This window comes from Protopterus annectens, chromosome 15.part0 (assembly GCF_019279795.1).
Source record: "Protopterus annectens isolate FY-2018-M chromosome 15.part0, PAN1.0, whole genome shotgun sequence".
Taxonomy (NCBI): Eukaryota; Metazoa; Chordata; order Ceratodontiformes; family Protopteridae; genus Protopterus; species Protopterus annectens.
Genome location: NC_056749.1, coordinates 103,990,385 through 103,996,384, shown reverse-complemented (window position 1 = coordinate 103,996,384; position 6,000 = coordinate 103,990,385).

Genomic DNA, 6,000 nt, shown 5'->3' with positions numbered 1-6,000 from the left:
TTGAGTAAAATGGTAGATTTTGGATAGGGACATACACTATTTATTTATTAATTTATGTATTGCTCTTGTTTACCAGGAAATTCCAAGTCACATTTTCAACAGAGGTCCAGGGGAGAAATGTTTCAGTTTACAGAATGAGAAGGTAGTTATACAAGACTTACATAATACATTTACATACATATATAGACTAATAATGATATGACAGTTAATCAAAAAATAATAAATGTACATGCATAGAACAGTAAATGTACATTTATTATTATTTATTTATTTATTCATTGGCATTTGTTGACATGGAAAGTCCAACTGGGTCAGAAACCTATTTTCAGCGGAGGCCCTGAGAGAAAAGCTCCACAGTACAAAGACAAATATAAAATTTTAAATTATACAAAGTATTAAAATAAATGAAGAATATATACATTATAACAAACAAGACAGGTTCTGGCATAGGTTGGTTGATGTAACAAATAGATACCTTATGAAAAACAAGACAGGTTCTTGCATTTTGGTAGCTATTACAGTATCTCCTAGACACAGAATTAAAGACAAGACAGGCTCTTGCATTTTGGTAGCTATTACAGTATCTCCTAGACATAGAATCACTATAGGATTGTGTAATTCATGTAAGATATATTTTGCCATAGCTGTAAAATATTGTCACTAGTCCTTAACACGTTTAAATGAGGAACAAATTAGATTTTTTATCAAATGAAGTTGTGGACATAAAACATCTAAATATTTGAGATGAGAATGAAAAGTTTGGTAGGGTGTAACGACAGGGAGAAGAGTGGTTGTAGCAGTAGCTGATGAAATTGTTGGAGAGAAAGATAAGAGAAGGAGGGGTGGTAGGGAGGCTAAGAAGTCTATGGAAGGAAGTTTAGTGAGGATAAAGAAGTACATATTATTTAGACACTGAAATATTTATATCAGTTGAGAGATGGGGGGAAGGAGAAATAATTCAGAATGAGAAGGTGCTGTCTGATAGTAGAGGGTGTCAATATTGCTATTTAGTCGATCCGATACTGTCGAAATGGCAAAATAGTGAAGTCACGTAACATTGAATTTTTTCCCAGGGAAAAAGTTTGGTGGGCCGTCTTTGGGACTTTGCCATTTCCTCCACTATGGTGCGATCTCGAAGTTGGTATATCTAAGTAGGGGGTGGGGGGCACAGCCCCCCACTTAAATTTGTGTTTAAGTTTATTTTTTTTTTCACGGGGCAGCAAATTTTTTTCCCTGTTTAAAAATTTCATGTTCCGTTTGTTCGATATTTTGTTGTTTCGATATTATCGGTATGATGAAATAGCGTTTGCTATTTACATTGTACGATAATATGATATAGATGCCAATATTACTTATATTACTTTGTAGTACTAATGGTATCATCAGAGGAAACGTTTATAGGTGAGCAAAGATGGGGGAGGGGGAGAAGGAAAAATATTCAGATGGACAGATACTATTTGATAGCGGTAGATGTCAAAAAATAAGGGGGGAGGGTTAGAGCAAGTAAGGTTAGGTGATTGTTTAGGTACAAGAATATCTGTAGGAGTAAAAGTAATTGTCTTTTAATGTACTTTTGAAGGTGTGAAGTACTTTAAAAGACCATTACTTTAATTCCTACAGGTGTTCTTGTACCTGAACAATCAACTAATCTTACTTGTTACATACATAGAATAGTATATGAATATACATAGAATTGTAATGATATGACAGTTCATGAAAATATGATGGTTAAATGAAGAATACAGTAAATATTAGCTACTGTGAAGCTTATGAGAGTCTAGTTACTTTCAAATGGAAGCAGCTGAAAATAGGTACTGAGTTGGAAACAGTGAAACAATTATAGGGTGAATATGGTTACAAATTATAAAGTGGTATTGAGGAGGTTCAGACAAAAGGGAAACAGAGATAGTAGTGGAGAGGGGTAAATAATAGGCAGATAGTTAGAGATTGTGAAAAAGTATCTGTATTATGGCCAGTTAAATTAAAGAGTGCTGACAGGCTAACAATAAGGGTATGGAGATTATCCAGGAACATCACATGTGCAAAAATGACAACTGACTAGGTAGTACTTTAGTTGACTTTTAAATAATTTTAGGCAGTGTTCTTGTTATATTGCTAGTGGGATGGAGTTCCTAAGGTGATGGAAGATTAGTGATATAATGCTAAAGAGCTAGCAACAGTGATTTGCAAGTGACATGTTACCCAGCTTTTATAGAAGCATTGGTTTAAATGCACACCTCAGCAGTGTGGCTACACCATGTCATCAATATCTGTTGTCGCTATGTCCTGTCTAAGCACTAGAAAGGGGCAGGGAAAGAGTTTAGGTTTAGAATGTAGTTCTAAAGTGCAACATTTTAGTCCATCACAGAAAAGTCTCCCAGCCTTATCTAGATAATGAAATTGGCTTAACACAAACACAAATATGCACACTCACACACACACACACACACACACCCACACACACACACACACACACACACACACACACACACACACACACACACACTTGGAAAAGGCTGGCACAGTTTACTAGCTATGCCCCCTTCTGCACAGACTATGAGGTAGCTCTGACTGCCACCAGCCACTCTTTATTAGCTACTTTAAGGCCCTTAACAAAGGGTGCCCAGTCCTACTGTCTAATGTTACTATTAATCCAAATGGCAGGTTGACTAAGAGCTAGGCTATTTAGGAGTGGCCTGTACAGTGTCACCAAATAGATATGCAAGTACTATAAGAGCTTAAATATCTCTAAACAGACCAGACACAATTGAAAGTTTTAAATATATTTAATAATAAATAATAAAAGAACAGACTCAGTAATAGTTACACCAGAGTTCAAAATCACAGGAAATATTTAAAATAATAACATTGCAGGATAGTCTCAAACAAATAAAGAAAACATTTAAGCTATACTTCACTATATTCCTATCTGAATCTAAAAGAGTTACTATGCCTTAGAAACTTACTTACAGCAAGGCAAGTGCAGATGTGGTCAGAGTAGATGTTTCTAGGTTAAAGACAAAATACAACATGCCCTCTCTCTCTTTCTCTGTCTCTCAGAGAATTCTTAAATTAATATCAAATATTACTGTTGGGTTAGCTTGGATGACATCACTTTTTGTCACCTGATTTTAGTTCCCTAGCTAAACCCCCAGTGTCAGAAACTACCAACATTTCACATATCTCAGTGAAAATAATAGCCTTCAGATGTTTGCAACTTCTAGAGGACATAAAACAATAAAACACTTACAAAATAACATATAGAGAGAGTCCTCTAGTGTAGACATCCTGTCTTCTTTTGATGGAAAATGAAAGATACATTTTGTAGCACAATCACAAAACAATTTAATTTCAACTATTTTCTTGAAGATTTGCAAGTTAACCCTCTATGTTCTAGTTTCCACTGTTAAAACATATACATTTACACAATTACAATAGTTTATATACATTTCTGTTCTAAACTAGCAGGGCATGCTGTGGTTACATTTTAGCTCAGGACAGAAAATATAGTTCTAACACAGTTGTAGCAAAAGCATCTTACATGAAACATGTTGCCATTCACAAATGACACATAACCACTTACAAAATTCCAGATAGCTGAGCTGGCAGTATTCCCTTCTGTCACACCTATATAAATCATATTAATATTCCCAAATGACATAGAATTATTTACAACATTCTAGCTAGTTGGGCTGGCAGTGTTTCCCTTTGTCACAATGATGATTACTGCAGTTACATTTCCTTACCTTGCCCCCACCCCATACCCATTTGGTTTATACCACTTTGAATGCCTCCACTGATTTTTCCCTTCATCAGGTATTCTGGGTATTCAGTTCATTTGGGCACTATTACTTCAGTAAAATAGCATTTTCTCATGTGTGACATAAAGCTTGTTTCCTTACTCTATCTCTCTAACCAGTGCAACATCCTTAAATATCAGCTCTGTCCTTTTACAAAGTTGCCTAAATATTTTTATGGACACAATTTATTTTATTATTTATTTATTTTATTTTACATTTGTTGACCGGGATTGTCCGACTGAGCTGAAGAGCCCTTTTTCAGTGGAGGCCCAGGGAGAAAAGCTCCAACATATACAATTTTCATTATAAATTAGCATTAAACAGCAATGTTACAGGATTATTGCAAGGCATTAAGTAGCAATACAATGTTATACAGTGTCAATAATCAGGAGTATAGCATAACTATTTCAAGATGTATAAAAAGAAATATGTCATTAAGATGAGTATAGTTTGTTGGGGTAAGTGGTTACAAAAAAACAGTTTTATCATGGTGTAGTTGAATGAAGGCAAGACAATTACAATAGAATGTTTCTCTGAGGCAATTTGCTTAATAGATTATAGAAGACAGTAGAAAGAGTAGTCAAGGAAGATTAGAGAGAGCTAGTGAGAAGAGTGAGTTAAGGTCAGAAAGTAGATTAAGGTATGAGAAGTAGGGATGTTAAGGAGGGAGAGTGCAGTGGCAGGGCAGTGACTTTTAAAGTGCTCTTTGGTGGCTGTCTTAAATTGTTTAGGATGTGTAAGGGTCCTGCTTTCTAGTGGGAGCCTATTCCAGGCAATAGTGGGGTGATAGCTGTACATGTTGCATCCAAATTTAGACTTGGGTTTGTAGATTTGTAGAAGGTCTTGGAGTGCTTCGGAGAAGTCTGGAGGGAGAATAATGGGAGATGAGAGGGGATAGTGCTGGGCAGTAGGAAGGCTGGGATAAGATAGAATGGATGATCTGGAGCTGAGAGAGAAGAAGCTGGTGGGGTAATTCAAGCCAGTTTAGGTGTTTTAGAGAGAGACAGTGATGGGATTTGTAGGTTTGTTGGGCAGCAAATCTAGCTACCTTGTTGTAGGCAGATTCGAGTTTGGTCAGGAGTGCTGAGTTAAGATTTGTGAGAATTTGACAATTGTACATTAGACTAGGTAGAAGGTAGGTAAGAGAGAGAGAGTAATCTTGGCTTCAGAGGTAATACATTTCTTGTTACGGTAAAGGAGCCCTAGTTTTGAATGAGTCTTTTTGATACAGTTATTTACATGCAAGTCAAATTTAAGCTGATCATCGATGGTTACGCCTAAGAGCTCAGTGCTGGATTCTACCTGAATGGGAGTGTTATTAAGGGACTGTATGGAGAAGGAGGGTTTAATATTGTTGAACTTTTTAGGTAGGAAGAGTAACAGCTTTGTTTTTTAGGGTTAAGGATGAGCTGGTTGTTGGAGAGCCATGTTTCAACTAAGTTAAAAGATGCCTGAGTAGCTGAGAAGAGCTTAGAGGGAGAATTGGCTGTGGTGATGACTGTAGAGTCATCTGCATATTGCACTAAAGTTGACTGAGGACAGGAGGTATAGAGCTGATTAGTAAAGATATTAAAAAGTAAAGGCCCTGGGATAGACCTATGAGTTACATCCATTTTGACAGGGAGAGGAGGGGAGAGTGCAGAGTGCCATCTCACTGATTGAGATCTATCAGTGAGGTAGCTGGAGAACCATGCAAGAGTATCAGAGGAGAAGTTGAGGTTATGCAGTTTGTGCAGCAGACGAAAGTGTGAGACAGCATCAAAAGCTTTTGAGAGGTCCACAAATAGGAAAGAAATATGTTTATGGTTGTCCATGGCTATAGAGACAGTGTTGAGGAAGGATAATAGAGCTGTAGTGGTGCTATGTTTCGGTCTGAAGCCATGCTGAGTGGGTGTAAGCAGATTTTCCTGTATTAGGTACTGCATAACTTATTTATGAATACATTTTCTAGTATTTTAGAGAGAGGGGAGAGGATAGCGATAGGTCTAAAGTTGGAGATATCAGAGGAGTTACCTCTTTTGTGTATAGGTAGAGTGTAGCATTGTTTCCAGATGGAAGGGACTTTAGATTCAGAGATAGAGCGATTAATTAGGATAGAGACAAGGAGACCAAGAGAGTCAGCTGCTAGTAGAAGAAAAGTATAAGAAATATTGACAGCTGATGCTGAGAATGGTTTTAATTTAGAGATTAGAGTTTTGAT